Source organism: Tamandua tetradactyla, chromosome X, assembly GCF_023851605.1.
Source record: "Tamandua tetradactyla isolate mTamTet1 chromosome X, mTamTet1.pri, whole genome shotgun sequence".
NCBI lineage: Eukaryota > Metazoa > Chordata > Mammalia > Pilosa > Myrmecophagidae > Tamandua > Tamandua tetradactyla.
In genome coordinates this window covers 107,893,006-107,910,363 of record NC_135353.1, presented here as the reverse complement: position 1 = coordinate 107,910,363, position 17,358 = coordinate 107,893,006, and the positions used below count along the sequence as shown (strand labels likewise).

The following is a 17,358-nucleotide window of genomic DNA, read 5'->3' as shown; positions in this document are numbered from 1 at the left end:
TTATTGGTGGCATCTAGAAGTACGAAGTTGTTTGCCCCTTGAAGGTAGGCAGCATGGATGTTATTAAGTGAGGGAATTGAAGTCTAAAGATATGATTTGTGCAGTGCAAGTGAGATAAAAACTAGTTAGTCTTGCACATAAAATCAGCCCTCTCTTATAACTAGAAACCATTCTCCTAACTCTGGCCAATTGTTTTACTACTGTACACTTTGATCACAAGTAGAGCCAAACAATAGGTGGACAACTCAATATAACCTATCACCACTACTGGAAAAATAATTGAAGATGTGATTTTCAAATCTTGAATTAATAGTATCCTCTGTGTATGCAAGGTAATCCAGTTTAATAACCCACTTCTGTTTTTATAGATGGAAAACTATATCCAAGAGTTGTTTCTATCAGCAACCACTAATGTACTTTGATTTGTAAACTATTTTTTCTTTCATGGGCATGTATTCTTAAACTGTATTTTAATTCATTTAAATTTCTATTTAATTTTATGCAATTTTGATACTTTAAGAAGTAATATATCCTATTATTAAAAGTTTTTTTTACTTTTTTTATTGTGTAGTATAACATATATACAAACCAAAGAAGTGAAAAAGTTGCTCCAGAATATAGGAGGCTAGAGGGCTTGAATAATTTTTTATCATCACGATCGACTTTTTTTCCTTCTTTTTTTCATGAACAATGACATATATACAAAAAAAGCTATAAATTTCAAAGCATAGCACCACAATTAGTTGTAGAACATATTTCAGACTTGGGTTACAATTTCACAATTTTAGGTTTTACTTCTAGCTGCTCCTAAATACTGGAGACTAAAAGAGATATCAATTTAATGATTCAGCATTCATATTCATTTGTTAAATCCCACCTTCTATGTATAATTCCACCATCACCTTTGATCTTTCCATACCTCTCTTTGGGGTTGTTTGGGCTATGGTAATTCTAAATTTTTGATATTAGAAGAGTCTGTCACTAATATGGGATAGGGAGATGGAACTATCTGATGTTCTGGAGTGGCTGGGCTAGGTTTCAGGACTTATCTAGACCAGGGACCCATCTGGGGGTTGTAGGTTTCTGGAAAGTTACTCTAGTGCCTTGAACCCTTGTGGAATCTTGTATATTGCCCTAGGTGTTCTTTAGAATTGGCTGGAATGGTCCTGGTTGGGTGTTGACAGGTTATGATAGGTAGCAAGGTCTACCTGAAGCTTGCATAAGAGCAACCTCCAGAGTAGCCTCTCGACTCTATTTGAACTCTCTCTGCCACTGATACTTTATACTATTATTGAAAGTTTTATTAAAAGTTGTACTCAGATAGTGTGATGGTGGCTCAGTGGCAGAATTCTTGCCTGTCATGCCAGAGACCCAGGTTCACTTCCCAGTGCCTGCCGATGTTAAAAAAAAAAAAAAGTTGTACTCAACAATCCTGAATATATTGTTTATAGAAATGCAACATCATTCCCATTGGAACTGATTTTTTTCCTAGGAGAAATCCATCTTTGTTTTAACAAATTTCTCCAACTTGTACTTTGTCAGAAGCTTTGATCGCAGAGGGAGAAATAATATGATATTCATAGAGATGCACACTGAGAGGTCAACAAGGTGTATTTATGTGGGTGTGGGAGCAGAGTTCCTAAATAGTATCATTAAATATCAAACAAAATATGATCATAGGGCCATGAAACACAAATGATTTTAAGTCACCTTTAACATTGAACTTTTTGGTTCAAAACTGCATGTCATGCATTGATGCAGATAAACACACATGTATTATAATTTTTATTCTGGACGTGTTCCTCCTCAATTTCAGGGGGAGTTACAAGTGGCATCAGATAAACCTGGTAATGGCTTCTAAGGTCACAGATGGAAGGATAGCAGAAAGCTTTTTTGCCACCTGAATCTTTGCCTCCTCAATATAATAACATTTAGAACTCAAGGATGTGTGAAAATTAATTTATGTTTAATTACTTCAATTTATGTATTAACTATGCCTATCAAGCTTTCAGTGGGTTTAAAACCTTTTTTTAAAAAGGAAAGCAGCAAACACTAATCTGCCTGCTACAGAGCCAAAGAGCCTCCCATCATCATATTTACAAAAGTTTTTATTTTATTTGTTTATTTTGGGATAGATAGTTAAGTAGTTGCTATATTTTCTAAATGCAAAGTAGGATAAAAGGTGAGTCATGATTTCCCTGATTTCTGACAACTACAAATCTTTATTTAATTGAATTGAAACTATGCATTTCACTGGTTTCACAGTCTTCATAAACTTCACAAAAACATCCCTAATAATTCTAGCAGTTAAAATTTTCAAATCTTAAGACTACATTTTATTGGCATAAATATGTGCCATTAAATTAGGGAGGCTCACAAAAGTGAATATTTTATAGGGAGTGGGGATAATTCTTTGGGGATTCAGTTAGCTGATTACTAACCAGTGTCCTTTACTCTTAGGTTTTTGGATGAAGATAATAATGATGACAAGATTATGATAGATGAAAAATATTTTGTTGTACCTCACTACACTCCTGTTAAAAGAGCAAGGTAAAGATTAGTCTCCATGAATCATAATTGAAAAGCTGAGATCAGAGAGAGTAACTAGCCTGCCCATGGTCACACAGTTAGTAAGTAGAATGAGAATCTTGGTATCATTGAGTTAGTACCATGAAAATGCAACAGTCTAAGAGGGATAAGAAAAGGTATGTTAGGGTCATAAGATTTGTATTCAATCTCCAGTTCCACTACTGTGTAGTTTCATGATATGGAATAAGTCACTCATTTAAGAGCCTTGGTTTCCTCATTTAGGTAATAGTAAAAATATTTACCTTGTTTATTTCATATGTTGATCCTAAGACTCAAATGAGATAAATATATAGAAGTGTTTAGTAAACTGTAATTTGTATGACATTTTATTGACCTTTCAATTTCTTTTGTTGAATATATAAAATTGTATTTTCTATTATTTAAAAATTTTCCTTTTTTCAAATGTTTTCAACAATGCCATAGCATGAAAGCTCCTTCCTTAAGTGCTAAACTAATAATTGATACATTTTAACTTTCTTGGAAGGTCAATTTGCATTTGATAATTTCTTTCCTGTGAAACACAGTAGGTTATGAGAGGAGGTGGCATGAGTGGCATCATGAAACATTGTTGCTTATTTATGCACAGTTTGACAATCTTTGAGCTCTGTTGCTTAGTTTTGCCCTCAAATAAAAGATTTGGGGCACTAAAATATCAATTCCATCTGTACTCTTGCATAGCCAAATTCAAATAAGGCCTTCTGATTGGAGCATATCTTTATTATGAGAAAATATGATTATTACTAACACAAGCAAGTCAGACTCCAAAATTGTGCAGATTTCTTCTCACTATTTGGTTTAGTGACCCTCTTAATAGTATAAGAGCATAAACAAACTGAATGAAGCTAATTCCACCAAAGAAAATATACAAAAATAAGTCAATCATTAGACTATTATTACACAACATTAGACTTTTTTAAAGCCTCTATTTGGATGTTTTGCTCTTATTGGTTGAAACTAGAGTAATTACTTACTACATATGAACTGATTTCAGAGTGTAGTATGTTCCTTGGTTTATGCAGAATTTTTTAAATGCTAGAGCAGAAGGAAGGTTTTTTTTCCCTACCAGGGGAAAAATGGTCTCTGGTTTATCAGCTGTATAAAAGGGGATGATTCTTCCTTTCAACCAGTGGAAATAGGAAACAGATTTGCTGATTTGGCTTCTTCTAATAGGGATTTATTTATTCCCTGTGGTGGTCAACTGTTTGTCCTGATGGGTAGCTCTTTAACCTGCTCATGAAATTTAGAAAAGTTCTGGGGATTCTGTTGTGTTTGTGTATGTATTTGTTCTTTGTGATTGCCAGGTCATTATTTCAATTTGCTTTGTTCTTCCTTTTTTTTCTGTCCATTCAGACCATTACGAAGATTAGACTTCTGGAAAGCTAGTGAAGACTGAAACACTTTCTTACTCCCCCTTCGCTTGGTTCTGAATTCTAACAAGATTTTACTCTGAGGGGCACATATAGTTAATATCACCAATTGTGCTTCTTCTTACCCTTCTTCAACGAAGTAGCCTAATTAGTCAAGTTGTAAGTTGCCACTGCTTCCTTTAAGGACCATGAGTCTCACTGGAGACACTTGGAAGAAGAGATAATAATGACCTATCTTTTTCATCCTGGGGAAACAGGAAGGTAGGTAAGTAGCAGCTCCTCTAAGATACATGTCTACATTTGCACCAGTATATGGCTTTCTTTATCTGCTGTCTCAAAACATTGATTCTTATTTGCTTGCCTATAAGATAATAATCAACTCAAGGAAATGGCTGCTATTCTGTGGTGAAGACAAAAAGAAAAACTTGGAAAGTCTGGAAAATTCTCCCTTCCTCGTGGATCTTATAAGCTATTTAGCAGATATTTATGGAGCATCTACTACATATCAGACTTAGTGTGGGAGACTTAGGAATAAATAAGACTCACTCTGTCCTCAAGAAGCTCTGTATAGTAGAATGGAATCTACTGAGAACCTTCTTATTAGTGTCTTTCTGGACTCCAAAAGCAGATCATGAACCTTTCCTTGGCTGCCCCCAATATAGTGATATTGCATCTATAAATCACTAAAACTTAAGGATCAAAAGGGGACCTCTCAGGACCAGATGTGTGGTGGACAAAGTTGGCCTTTACTTCACGAATGCTATGGTGACAAGGAGCTACAACTAACATGTTTTGTGGTACAGCCAGCTCAGATGCCACTGCCTCATGAGAATAGAGTGATGCCTGGTTTGGCAGTCTCCCTAAGACCCTTGTAATATATACATGTGGTATCAACTCCAAAACATCATCCATTCTTGAACACGTTTCACATCTAATAAGGGATCATGGATGTGTTTGCATAAAGCTACATGCCATTTTCTCAAAATTCCCATATGTCTATACCATGTAACATATTCTAAATGATTTCAGGTTAAATGTTATTGCCAGTTTCTCCTGTCTTGATTTTAATTGATTTTTTCACCCATCGAGAATCATTGACTCTATTCATACAAGAACCAAATTTCATTTGGTTCATACAAGAACCTAATTTCATACAAGAACCAAATTTCCCAAGATGTTCTTAATTTCAAGCATTCTCTTTCATTTCCTTCCAAGCCATCAGAATGCCCCAGGAATTCCCATTTTTTCAACATCCAAGTTACATCTCTTGGATTGCATCTGGCACCCAGAAGCAACACAAAAACCTCATTTATTGGATCTTATGGCCTAATTTAGTATTTTTGAAAATATTGTTACCATACTACTAAAAAACAGTATTCAGGGAATAGAAAGATGCCAAAATTAGGAAGTAAGAGGAATGATAAGGCTCTCTAAAAACTTTTTTAATTTTGCTCCTGGACCATGGTTTAATGCTCTAACTTCTATGTGAAAAAAATGTATTGAATCACTTAAAGTTATAAAATGATGATTGATTATTAGTATAATGATTATACATTTTAATTTTTTTTAAAAGATAGTATATTCATTTATTTTGGAGTAGGATGAGGGAATGGGTAGAAGGGTCAGTGCTATTCTTACCCAAGTGTTTTTTATGTTTATATCAACTTTGTAACACTGTACACATGAATTTTTAGTTAACTGGACCATGAGTGAACTCATGCCATAGAAAAGTCTGCTCAAGTTGGAAATCTGTTACATTTCATGTGGTTAGGAAAGTAATACTTATTCTAAATCATGGCCCTTTACAATTTATGATCTTATTTTTTTACATAGAAGGTCAACATGAGGAATCATACCTAATCTGCAAATTGTGCAACCAATCTATATAGAAACATTCTATTATTTAATGAAAAGTCTAGATGATGTAGTTCTCCTTAAATTCACCATTTAGCCATGTTTTTCTTTTCTAAAAATGCATTTAATATGTATTTTGTATAATTCAGCTACTACTGTTTTACACTGAGTACCATCTACAGTCATGTGATAAGTTTCCTTAAGCCTGAGGAAGATTCTGAATTCCAATATAAGGAACTATAAGAGTGCTACTCCACAGATGGCACAATTATTGAAAGAAAAATACATCAGCCTTTGAGATCCAAACCTCTTTCTGTCCTAACTAAATCAGTGAGCTTTAAATTGGTGAGGTGTGTTTCAGAGGATGATTTATTGTGTTCTCACCATAGGTCTAACTTCTGTTCATGCAACTGTATTGGAATCTCCTTTTACCAAAGGCTACGGACTCTGACATTTCTGCCTCAGCAACAGAGGAGAAAAGCCATGTTGTGATGGATAAACCACACCCAGTCAGAAATAGAAATGTGGACTACAGGCCTCCAAAAATTGAGCTTGCTGAGGATTTATACTAGACACTAGAAATACCTGAGGTAATAAGAGGTGGGTACTTCGGTGGTTATTGGTATGTGTCGATGTGCAATGTGTATGTGTGCATGTGTGTGTGTTGGAAAGGGTAGCTTATAGTGAGAAAATGGTCAGCACAATGTGAAAATCTGAAGCTACTTTTATTTTAAAAAAGTAAACTTTCTCCCAGAAAGGTTGAGCTATCAAAACAGTAGCAAAAATCTGAAAAGCACAGCTAATAAAATTATCTTCACAGGCTGAAAAATGTTAGCTTATGAAATCAATCTAGAGGGAAGTAAGAGAAAAGGAACTATCATTTATTGCAATTTATCAATCAAGTGCCAAGAGCTTTATATGTGTGATCCATTTAATCCTCATAACAACCCTATAATATAAGCACTAGTATCATACCCATTTTACCATAAGAAAACTGAGTCCTTCGGGTATTTATGTGATACCTGAGACTCAGAGTTAAAGCACTGAAGCTATGAAAGTCACCACTGCCCATCCAGCAACTATTTGAAAAGCTGAAAAAGTAATCCAATGTTTTTTAGAATGAATGAAGCTGATCTGGATAGGACTAAGGTAAATCAGAACAGTGAGTAAAGTATGATATGGTATATATTTTCAAATTTCAACCTCAGTGCAAGACCAATGGGAGAGGTGTTTATTTGGAGCAAAACTTGTTTTTGTAGCACACTATATAATTCAACTTGTATGGTCAGTTTACTTGAACACCATAATTACATGGAATCTTGAATAGGGCATGAGATCTTGTTGGCATGTACTGTTTGGTGTGATGCCCCGATAAATCCCAGAGTAATTTGGGCAAAGTAAAAAAGTATCTGCAAAATTCCCTTGGGGGACTGGAGAGAAAGGAGGAAATATTACATTTCCCCATCTGGAGAATTCCTGATATTCTTGCAAGTAGTGAGGACAACCAATTCAATAGGATAAATCCTCAATCTTGGGGCTTCCCTCTTTGAAGCTTATTCCTGCAAAGGAGAGGCTAACCTACTTATAATTATGCCTAGTAATCACCCCCAGAGAACCTGTTTTGTTGCTCAGATGTGGCCTCTTTCTCTAAGCCACATCTCAGGTGGCAGGTGAATTTACTACCCTCCCCCTGCCCCATGTGGGACATGACTCCCAGGGGAGTAAATCTCCCTGGAAACATGGGACCTGACTCCTGGGGATGAGCTGCAACCTGGCAGCATGGAAATGAGAAAGACTTCTTAACCAAAATGGGGAAGATAGAAATGAGACAAAATAAAGTCTCAGTGGGTTAAAGATTTCAAACAGAGTCGGAAGGTTATTCTTACACACTATATAAATATCCCTTTTTAGTTTATGGTGTATGGAAGTGGCTAGAGGGAAGTACCTGAAGCTATTGAACTGTGTTCCAGTAGCCTTGACTCTTGAAGAAGACTGTATAACTATATAGCTTTTACATTGTGACTGTGTGATTGTGAAAACCTTGTGTCTGATGCTCCTTTTATCCAGGGTATGGACAGATGAGTAAAAAATATGGATAAAAATAAATAAATAATGGGGGGATAAAGGGTAAAATAAATGAAGTAGATGTAAATACTATGGGTCAATGAGAGAGGGATAAAGGGTATGGGATGTATTTTTCTTTTTATTTCTTTTTCTGGAGTTATGCAAATGTTCTAAAGATGATCATGGTGAAGAATATACAACTATGTGATGATATGAGCCACTGATTGTATAAAATGGTTGGACTGTATGTTTGTAGATATTTCTCAATTAAAAAAATATTTAAAAAAAGAAGAAGAGAAAACTGAGTCTTGAATAGGTTGACTTGCCTAAGATCATACAGCTATCAAATTCAGGGCTGTTTTACATCCAGGTGTCTCTGAATTTCAACATTGTTCTTAGAGAAGACTAAATACCTAAAAGAAATCTACAACCATATCATATAATTTGCTTACAAAGAGTTGTGCCTCTACTTCATTTTAATTCTCCAAGGAAAATTTTTCACATGGTATATTCAAAAAATCCTTTAATAATGACAGTATAGCATTAAGTAAACTTTAGTAAACGTAAGTATAACCAGAACTGAAGACAAAAGCAACCATTCTCAGCAATAAAACAGCTGTGGTTCTCTTTTGCTTTGTTTTTCTTCTGCATTTTTCCATAGATTGCATAAACGGAAAACAAATTTCCCAGAGTAGCTTCATGCTTTGTTCGTGTAGGGAAGAATCCTTCAATTTTGAGGTCTATTTAATTTATTTAACTAAGGCAGCAATGCAAAGTTCATCCTGACTGATTCTAGACTCTTGTCATATACTTTTGGGCACTCAATCAGTCTAAGAATTGCAACCTCTTTTATTTTTATAGTTTGGAAATGTTTAGGTAATTTCAAAGAATGGTTGATATATTAGTCTATTTTTATTAAATTGCAGCCTCTCAGAACTTCTTCTAAATGGCTTTTATTTACATTACATTACAACTTTAATGATATTTATCAAAATTCATTTAATATGCCAAAATTAGAGGCAACTGTGGAATAGTGGCAAATCCCATGATTTGGAGTCAGAGAATATGAGTCGAAATCTCAGCTCTGCCTCTTATTTACTGACTGTAAATTTGGGCCATTCAGTTAATCTCTCTCTGAGCCTCAGTTTTCTCATTAGTTATATAGGGATAATAATCCCTATCTCATACAATTGTGAGAATAATTTGAAATTATAAACATGAAAGTACTTTTTAGACAATAAAGTGCCATCATAATTTGAGGGGAAAGGAAATAAAATGGATATTGAGGGAGCACTTATCATGTGTCAGTCACTGTGCTAGTTGTAAACTTATTTTCTCATTGTTGCTCCCAGCAATAAATAACAAGGCCTGCATATCCAAGAGAAAGAGTAACATGGTTCCTTGGGTCATATTTCCTGACTCTCCTACCTACTGCCCTAAGAGAGATGCAGTAGTTGACAAGACACTGGCAAGAAGGTAAAATGTATGGATGAACTGCTTTTTAGGTTGTTGTCATCATGTAAAGTGATCTCTTTTTAAGGAGAAACCTGCTTAATAATTCATATCATTATCTTGGTTGAGGACAGTGAAAGGAAAGTTAGGGATGGATGGGCTTCTTTGTGACAAAACTCAAAGGAACCATCAGAGTGAGACAGTGTGGTAGACTAGAAAACACATTAAAGACAAAAGGGGACCGGGGACCAATCCTGGTTACACTACTGAATAATTTTATAATCTAAGGCAAGTCCCATTTCCCTCTTGGCTTCAAAGTCCCCCTCTATACAGTTATGTGGAATAGACTAGAATATCTCCAAGATCCATTCTAGCCTCGATATTCTGTAATTCTATTTTTTAATTGTGATTAAAAGATTCAAATTATATAGACTTTAGGATGCCATTTTATATCTCATGAGGAAAAATAAAAATGCATCAATCATTTTGATGTTTACTAACATTTTTAACTTATAATAGCATAACAAATTGAGACTCTAAGTCTCAGAGGGGTTAAAAGCTTTGCACAGGGTGGGCCATGGTGGCTCAGCGGGCAAGAATGCTTGCCTGCCATGCCAGAGGACCTGGGTTTGATTCCCGGTGCCTGCCCATGTTAAAAAAAAAAAAACTTTGCACAAATTCACATAGCTAGTACACAATGGAGTCAGAAATCCAACTGTGGTCAGTCTCTAAGCCCAGTATTTTTTTCCACTACACCGAACTCCCTAGATAACTTTATCCAGGTTCAGAATAAGTGGAATTTCTCTGGAAAATTGATTTTAAAAGGGAAATGTTACTTGTTTTTACATGTGTTAAAAGTAAAGTATAGACACCTGCCCCTACCCAGGCTCAGGGCATCACACAACCAGGCCCATAGCTGGGAGCCCCCTCAGATGGCTACAAGACATGGGTATCTAGAGCATCAGCTGCCTGGTTTCCTGATCAGTGTCTTAAAGAGCAGCCTGAGGAGGACAGAAACACTCCTTGGACTAGCAAAGCCACTCACTGTTGCCACCATGCCTAAGAGAAAGGCAAAAGGAGATGTTATAGGTGACAAAACAAAGGGGAAGGATGAGCCACAGAGGAGATCAGCACAGTTGTCTGCTAAACCTACCCCTCCAAAACCAGAGCCCAGGCCTAAAAAGGCCCCAGCAACGAAGGGAGAGAAGCTGCCCAGAGGGAGAAAGGGAAAAGCAGATGCTGGCAAAGATGGGAACAACCCTGCAAAAAAACAGAGATGCCTCCACGGTCCAAGCACAGAAAGTAGAAGGCCCTGGAGATGCCAAGTGAAGTGTACATTTTTTATAGCTTTATACTTCTAGTGACTCTACTGCTTGAAAAACTGTGTTTTTTTAAAATCAAATTTTATAAAAATGTAGAAATTTGGTTTACCTTTTTGTTGTTATGTTATTAGCACACAGAATGCTTCAATGTTGTCTTTTGCAGAAAGGTCAAATACCATTAATGAATGAATCTTAGAAGACAGACTTACATGGGGGAGATTAACATTTTCTATCTTGGATTTTAAAGATTTTTCTTGGCTCCTGGGAAGAATTCTCTGACATTTTGGCATAGAAACCTTGTCATGTGGGGAAGCAAAACTTCATGTGCTCTTCTCCTTCCCTGATGCTATCAGCATAGACTTGAGAGAAGTGTGTTGATATAGCCCTGGCACCCCTAAAAGCAAATGAGTTAAGTAACAATATTCAGGCAGTACAGACATCTGGTGATGACATCAAGATCGTATCATTCAAAAGAGCCAAGATTCCTGTTTTTAGTTTGTGGATTGCCCTATTGAGGATCCTGCTTTTTAGTTCATTTCCTCCATATCAGAGTTGGCCTATGAATAGCCCTTAAACTACATGCTTCATGTGAAATGTCCACCCAGGTTGAAAAATTTTCCTGTTGAAAGCAGCAAAATAAGACTATGTTAAACTTTACAGTGACTTTTTGGGGAGGAGAGTTTGGAAGTTGTAAAATATTAACTGTTGCCTATGCCCTGCTGGGAGTATTATGACTGCTTTTGTAAAGTATCTGAGAAAACCAGATACAAGTTGGCTTGGAGAGAGGTAATAGAATCATTTTCTACTGGATGTCATTAAGATAGTCTCCAGTATTGACTTGTATGTTTTATAGGTTTGCTTTTCCCATTTATTTTTAGTCTGCCCTCAACTGATTTTTGTAAAAAGTGTGAGGTAGGAATCCTGTTTAATATTTTTCCATATGGAAAGTAGTTGTCTCCATTTACTGCAAATTTCGTCCTTTCCCTACTGATCTGTGATGCTGACTTTCAAATACTAAGTTTCTTTGCTGGGGGATAGATGGGTCTGTTGCTGGTCCCTGTTCTGATACACTGATCAATCTGACTAACCTTGGGCCATGTATTAAATGCTCCTGATTACTATAGTATTAGAAAAAGGTCCTTATATGTCAGAGGGTAAATCCCACCTCTACCCCCAACATCACACCAAATTTTTCTTCCTCGTGAATATGTTGACTCTTCTTATCCATGACCTCTTTTATGGAACTTCTAGAATTAGATTGACAAGCTCTATATTAAACAAAAACTCTGCTGATATTTTTATTGGAATTATAGATTAATTTTGGGGACCCAAGTCATCTTTACAATACTATCTCCCAATCTGTGAATATAGTATAGCTTTCCATTTATTTAGGACTTTTAAATATCTTTAAATAAAGTTTTATAATTTTCTCCAAAAGAAAAAGTAAATTATAAGGACAATTTTTGTAGTGCTTTAAAAAATTCTTCACATTTGAGAACGAAGTTGCTAACCACAACTGAATACGTGTATAGGTAAAATATAAATGCACCTTTCAGAGCCCTGGGAATTATGAAATAATATTTATAAATCACTTTAAAGTCATTGGAAGAAAGTGGCTATTTAAACATAATATTTAGAGCTATGATTCTCAGGCATGCAATAGAAGAGGAAAGAAGATAGAATGGTATATAGGAAGATATCTATTTGTCTAGCAATCATTTATAATATTCACTATGTTGGAATAGTCGTTTATGGCATTCTGGTGATGTAAGTCTTTTGTCACATGGCTATGTCCTTGCTCTCCTTCTGTGGTTTTCTCTAACTTCTGCTTTCTCTTTATAAGGCTTTCAGTAGTATGTATTAAGACCCAGCCTGATTCAATGAGGCCACACCTTAACTTAATAACATCCTCAAAAGATCATATTTCCAAATGGGTTCAAATCCGCATGAATGTGAATTAAGACACAAACATGTCTTTTATGGGGTACATGATTGAGTCCCCAATACTATGTGTTAATTCATCTCAGGGAAGACCCTACCAATAATTTGGATTCAGTTGGAATTTACAGTAGGGAATCATTTTAAGGCAGTCCCAAATGTATGAATGGACTGATACCAAAGGTAATGCTAGTCATCTTTTCTTGCAACTCTAAACTTACTTTCTATTAGGCATGGAGTCATTAAGGATTCCACATGAAACAGTGAGTTAAAGCTTAACAGATTTATTGGGGAAGAGAAAGCAGGAAGAAGCAGAAGGGAGCCACTGACACAAAGGTCTGCAGAAGTTAGAAAAATGGCTCTCACTCCCCCTTTGGGCGGCTGCCTTTTAAAGTAAAAATTATGCCAACAAGACTGCACTATCAAAAGGGTTTGTTGACTTAGGATAGGATAGATTACTGGGGTATTGATGCATTACCCTCTTTGATGTGCAGCTGTATGTATCAGGCAGGGTGGGAAACTGGTAGAGGAGGATACTATCAGCAGAAACAGATTATGACCATATTTCTAGTTTTCTGGGATGTTTTCATTCACTTTCTGGAGGATACAATGCTAGCTAGCATGGCAACTGGTTCATATCTGAGTCCTTGGGCCTTTATTTTTTTACTTTAACAAAATAAAGTTGGTGTTGGGTTTGCATTAGTGCCTTAGCTTAGCTCAAAGCAATTTTGAAGTAGTAGGGGCATTATGGTTTTTTGTTGACTACTTCCTGTGGACAAAAGGATGTAGTTGGGGGGGGTGTTGTTTTGAGCCAAGCATGGCATAGTTGGGTTTTCTGGGCATCTTCTTGGAACAGTTTGATAGAAATGTTTTTGCTGTGACAGGAGCTGTGGCAGAAGTAGGTTTTCAGAATTCTGCTGGTTAGTCATGGCTGTTATTGATCTGTGAATAAATCTAGACAGACATTGTAAGAGGCAGGGGGCTAGGAAGAAAATTAATAGGAGGATAATTAAGGGTTCAATGAGGGGGAGCAGTATAGCTCATAAAGGGGTGGAGAAGAATGAACACAAATTTGAGAGAAAGGTAAAGGGATGAATGATGAAACTAGTTGTTATTCGTGGAGAGTTCAGCATCTTCAGGTTTCAGAGCTTCTTTGGCATTGGAACAATTTGGAAGCTTTAAGTTTCTGAAAGATAAACTTAATAAGTAAAATTTTATAGATTATAGGATATTTTTTATGGTTTTTAGGAAGAGAAGAACACTGTTGGTTGGGGGTTGCCATATTGTGGCAGCTTGCAATATCTGGCTCAAGCTTGCATAAGAATAACCTCCAGATAACCTCTCAATTTGATTTGAAATTTCTTCACCATTGAAACTTTATTTTTCCCCCCTTTTGGTCAGTTCATTCATGATGTTAGGGCTAGTTTTATACTTGGATTTTATGTTTCACAGTGCCAGGGTTTAGTTATGTTTCCCACTGCTAGTGCCAGGCTTACACTCCTGGAAATTATGTCCCATATTGTGGGGAAGCACAGAGTTTGGCTAGAGAGAGAAACCACATTTGAGCAACACAAGAGATTTTCTGGAGATGGCTCTTAGGCATTAATTTTAAGTAGGTTCAGTTTACTATTATAAAATAAGTTTTATAAGGGCAAACCTTAAAATTGAGGCCTTGGCTACCTGGGGAATTCCTAATAGTTTTATTTTCCCAGTACCTTAAGTGACTTTGCAGACACTTTTTATTTTTTGCTCCAAATATTCTGAAATGCAGAGCATAAAACATTAACTTACATAGAACATTAAGATTTTGTTCCTTATTCCAGGTTTTATATTAAACAAGGCTGAATTAGGTTGTTTAATTTATTAGACAGATTAAATTAGTGTAAATTTTGTACAAAATATTTTTTATTTTATGCAAAAGTTAAAGTTTTAAAATATAGACAATATTATTTTTACCTTATATATTGATTTACCTTGGTTTTTACCACATTAGTTTTATTGCATTTTTAATTGGAGTTTGATTTGATTTTTTTTTTTTTTTAGTTTTTAAACTGTTGCTGTGTGGACCCATGCTAATTTTTAGAGCTGGGAAACTAAACTTGAGTTTTAAGTATTAAATAGACACTTAAAGTTTTAGGAAGCTATTAGGTTATATAAAGAGTGAAGGACCTTAGAATTTAAAGATAACAAAATTTATAATATAAGCTTTAACCTTTATAAGTATTTTTCAATGAAATTATCTTTGGAAACAAATTACTAGACAGCTGTTTCATCTTAATAAATCACAGTAGAGGCCCTGCTCTGCTCCACTAGATGTATTATTAGAGCAGAGCAGTGCAACTGGCAGTTTGGCTGTTTTTTATTTGTAGCCATTTTAGAATAATTAAAACTCTGACTAACAACATTGTGCTATTGCTTAACATCACATAGATTAAGATATAACATCAATACTGAGAATATTGTCATATTTTTAGGAATTTATATAATCTCCAAATAGATGACTATTTTATTTATTTAAATTTAATTAGCAATAAGATAGAACATTTCTTTTAACCATTGTGATTTTTTCAAATACTTTTATGCAATAGGTTATTTTAGCATTTTACTAATATAAGGTGAAAGAACTAATTATTTGTAATAGTTTTTCCCTAACAATTTTTTTAAATAAAAACTTGTTTTTTGAAATAAAGAATGATGCCAACATAAATATTAATAAGGATATTATTTTGATGTAAAATATTTTAGACACAGTACTTGGATGATTAAGAAAAATTTTTTGTTTTAAATAACCCATGTTAATAGACCACAAAGAAAAGTTAACTTCAGTTTTGTATGAATACCTAGCTTGATATAAAAGCTTTCTTTTTTGAAACATATGATAAATAGACCTATTAAATTTTGGTTAGCACTGATTATGATAGACAGAATTTACTTTCATAGACTTTTTATTTTTATAACCTTTTACAATTATTTTATGACAGACAGAATTTACTCTTATAAATTCTTTTTTACAACTTTTTACAGTTATTTAGAGCTTATAATTAACAATGATTATAACAAACTAAATACACTTTTCTTAACTTTATTATTTTGTGTACCCACTTAGGGCTTGTAGTTAGCAATGATTATAAAAATAAATTTATTTTATGGATATTACTTTTCATATTTATTTTAATTATAGTTTTTATTTATTTATACTGCACATAATTAAAAATAAATTTGATAATAAATTTAGGAAGCTTTTGAACTTGTATTTTTCTTTCTAATAACAATATTCATGAAAGGGATAAAAGATAGAGATATTATAAAACAATGGAGAAAGGAAGAAATTTATGTTTGGGTTTGGAACACAGCCAGGCATTTAAATAGTTAACTTATTGGCCACTGCTTATGAATTAGTAAATAAATAACATTTACCTATTTTTTATGCACTAGGGTTTGGCATTGCCTTTAATTCTTCTAGTTGATTATTGCCCTTTTGTTATGACTGTTTTTAAACTTTTGTTTTTTGAGGAGGAAGTCACTGATTTACTGAGTTATATGGTGTTTTTGATACTCTTTTGTTATTTTATTTCTGTAAGAAAAACTGAGAAGATTTGGTTAAACAAATTATTATATTGTTTACTATTACGTAAAAAGATTAATCACTGACAGAAGGTTAGAAAATATTTTAATTTTTTAAACTTTTTTTAACATTTTTATGCAACCTAAAACATATTAAGTGAACTTTATTTTTGGCATTTTATTTTTATACAGTTAAGGAACAAATGTACAATTATTTAGAATAGAAGGATATTTTTTAGAGTTAGGTCTTGAGAAAATAAAATGTTAAAAATTATTTGGTCTGGAATAATGCTTGGTTTTTTACTTTAATTAAAGCTAGAAAAGAGTTAACATTTTAAAACAGTGAGATGATTTATTTTTTGTTTACACAGCCAAGGACATGATAAATTTAACATAAAGTACAAGAAGTTACTCTGATAAAACACAGACTCTTTGCTTTTTATATTGATTAATTAGAAAATACTTTTATAACTTTTTATTAAAACAGGCCAACAGTTCAAGAAAACTTTGCTGCTTAACCAGAAAGAAAAATATATTTTAGTGTTGCATCAGTATATTATTTAATATTAAAGATAAAAAATAATTATAGCTAGACCCAGTAAAACTTTCTTGACTTTGACCATAATTTTCTTCTCCACAAACCTTTGGCAACTTACTATATCTATTCAGGATTTTTCTTACATTTTCTTCATTTTGTAGCAACCATTTATTTTAGCTTAGGACAAAACACCTCTGTTTTCTCTTTTAATAAAAACATATCCTTTATATCTTTGTTACTTGTTATTACTTCAAGCAAACATTTCACTATGTACAATTATCATTAAAATTAAATTTGTTAGAATAATGTTAAATATTTAAAATGCAATTTTAATGTATATTTGAAACATTAATACATATTTGAGACATTAATATGCAATTTTTGAAGCATTAGTATATTTTTAATTTTAGTATATTTTATATGTGTTATTATTACCAGGTACATTGCTTAGTTTATACAACCTGTTAGGTTACTTTAAGAGGAATTCTGAGAATGTACCCACAATACTGGTTTATTTATTAGTAAGCTTATCCAAACTTAAGGAGAACACATCCAACCAGAACAAAACTTCATTTGTTTAATTCAAAGATTTATTATTTAATTACTTCTATTGCTTTTATAATATTTTAAAATTATGAAGAACTTTTAATGTATATTAACTATTAAGTTT

At 33.9% G+C, this 17,358-nt stretch overlaps 1 protein-coding gene across 1 annotated transcript in view; it reads left to right on the top strand.

Annotated features, from left to right (window-relative positions):
* Positions 1-2,440: 2,440 nt before the first annotated feature.
* ZC3H12B (zinc finger CCCH-type containing 12B) overlaps positions 2,441-17,358 on the top strand; it is a 154,383-nt gene continuing 139,465 nt past the window's right edge. Inside the window, exons 1-3 of the mRNA XM_077146823.1 lie at positions 2,441-2,550; positions 3,940-4,221; positions 6,200-6,410. The gene's annotated coding sequence lies outside the window, so the exon portion shown is untranslated. The remainder of the gene's footprint in view (positions 2,551-3,939; positions 4,222-6,199; positions 6,411-17,358) is intronic.